The sequence below is a fragment of the Pteropus vampyrus genome, unplaced genomic scaffold, assembly GCF_000151845.1.
Source record: "Pteropus vampyrus isolate Shadow unplaced genomic scaffold, Pvam_2.0 Scaffold27, whole genome shotgun sequence".
NCBI classification, from domain to species: domain Eukaryota; kingdom Metazoa; phylum Chordata; class Mammalia; order Chiroptera; family Pteropodidae; genus Pteropus; species Pteropus vampyrus.
Window position 1 is genome coordinate 5,261,609 of NW_011888808.1, and position 2,504 is coordinate 5,264,112.

Genomic DNA, 2,504 nt, shown 5'->3' on the forward strand with positions numbered 1-2,504 from the left:
CTTCCATACATATTCCATGAGAGAAATCTGGGCAATTTTGATGAACGGTGAAGTTGCAGAACAAGTTATAGAAATTAATTGCAACAAGCATTCAATCTTAGTTTAAGCTCTCACTGTCATTTGCTAAGTCTAATGAATGTGTATACACAAAGCTCACCCCAAACCAGATAGATATTTAGATTTTGGAGATAGTTAAAACTTTATTCTTGCTTGACCAACTCAGCTGCCCCCAAACGAGGTTATGTATGAGCTAGCAGGTTTAGGGTGCATTTGTGGACAATGGAAAGGTCTTTTGGATATGAAGAGGAGCAATTTGATGAGCAATGTTATAACAACTACCACTTTGTAAGTGTGGATCTCCTGTGCAATTGGTCGTAGGGAAATTAGTGTATATTATTTTATTCTAAATGGAGAAAGCGACTATTCAGGTGGTGACTCAAAATAAGCAAATGGGAATGTAACTGGAGAAGAATCCTATGAAATAGCAATAAAAATTATGTGAGCTTTAGAGACTTCGAACTTCCCAGTTACTGTTCTCTAGTCATTTGAAAGATGGCAGGGGAGTCAGATAATCCAAACTGAAGCAACACTGTAACAAAATTCTTCCAGAGGAGCAAGATGGATTGATTATTAAAATAGCACCCTTGTTTTCTTATAGTCAGTAATTTTGAGGGACCCCTGATAATAATCTTCAAATTATCTTAACTTTTCAGTTGAGTCATATACATCCTGTATATATATATTAGAGTTATTCCTAACTCTAGCCAGCATCCCCTTGTTCTTCACAGACATAAAAGGAAACTGAGAAGACAACCCACCAGGAGATATTCACAGTACTGCAGAAAATGGATGTACACCAAAAAAGAAATGAACATATTAGAGGATGGCTGCTTGACGATTGTTGCCGGAAGCCTAAATATACAGCCTGTATTCTGCCTCCTCCGATGAACGTCTGCTGGATGTTTCAAAACTTAGTTGTTCCTCAATAAACCACAGGTAGTGCCTAGTAAAGGATGTCTCACAAAATAAATATACAGCTAGCTTTGCTGCCAGCAATATAGCACACAGATCCCAAACCCCTCACCCTGCCACTACATTCGGTAGTTATAATCTGGAGATTATGCCACTTAGAGAATAAAATTTCATAACGGAAATATATACTGTCTGACAGAAAGACAAACAAACATGTACATACATGCGCACACACATATCAGTTTGTTCATTTATTCAACAAATGTTTTTTTGAGTATCACAGTGTCCAAGGTGACATAATAATTTAAAAGTGAAGGTACATCTACTGGGTACTATTATAGTTAGAAAGGTGTTATTGGTAAAGATGACAAAGAAAGGCTTCTGACATCTTTTATATTGTGGACTTAGTTGGCTCCATGATTGTCAGTCCTGTGACCACATTCCCTGAGTGTAACTATAAAGACAAATTATGAAGTAAGAGAAAATGGAATTCAAGAAAAGAAATATAGTAAATTAAAATAATAAAACTTAAAAATCGAAAGAAAAGACAAAGATCTCAATAACTATATGGAACTGGAAGCAGAGATTTGTTGAGAGTTTTGAAAATATCACAGAGCAGGCAAAAAAGATGTTTTTTATATTTGTAGGGTAAGTAAAGTTAACATGTTCTTAAAAATTACAGTGATTCTATTTTTTCAGATTTTCTGTACGTTTTTTTATTATTAATCACTTTGAAAGATAAAAGACTGAGTTAGTTTATGGATATCTAACATTATATTTCATTATTATCAGTAGCTCTGTGAGATTCAAACATTTTTACCTGCATCTGTATAGTTACGTATTGTTCCATCAGTACTCACAACATAACTTCATTACAGTTTGTTCTTATAATAATTTTTTAAAAGCTCACATGTACTTTTTTAATTTATCTGACATAAATATTGTGATGCTGGATTTTTAAGGTTTTCATTTGTCTAACTCATATTAATAATTTAATTTTAACTTCTAGAGTCCTTTGGTTTTTTGTGAGCTATATCGCCAAACTTTTGCTTTTCTAAGGTGAGCCTTTTTTCTCTTGATAAGTTTACCATATCAAATGTAAAATGTGTTTGATATTTAATATTCTATGCTTTATTTTACTGACTATTTTCCATATATTACTAAATATTTCTTGTTACTAAATCTTACTTTAGTTTCATATAACTTAAAAGCTATACAAACTGTTTTTAATACAAAGGGATGACATATATCAACATGAATTATAATTATTAACTTTTTATGTCCAGAAAGAAATGTTAACAATTGCCACTCAAATAAAATAGGAAAATATGCATATTGCATATTTTCCAACCCACTCTTCCTTCTTCAAACCCATATACAATCATTCTCTTTTTGGCCTAGTCTTTGGCTTTACTTTAGCCCATGAATGTTAATTAATTTTTTTTATTAAAAAAGTCATTCTGCTTTGAAGCCATAATACTGTAAATTAAAAAAAATAGCAGTATTTCTATTCAATGACATCTGTAAATTGC

At 32.3% G+C, this 2,504-nt stretch overlaps 1 long non-coding RNA gene across 1 annotated transcript in view; it reads left to right on the forward strand.

Moving 5' to 3' along the window:
- The window catches only part of LOC111737451, a 67,730-nt gene extending 66,719 nt beyond the window's left edge, over positions 1–1,011 (forward strand). Inside the window, exon 4 of the long non-coding RNA XR_002779437.1 lies at positions 789–1,011. This is a non-coding gene — a long non-coding RNA (uncharacterized LOC111737451). The remainder of the gene's footprint in view (positions 1–788) is intronic.
- Positions 1,012–2,504: the final 1,493 nt, after the last annotated feature.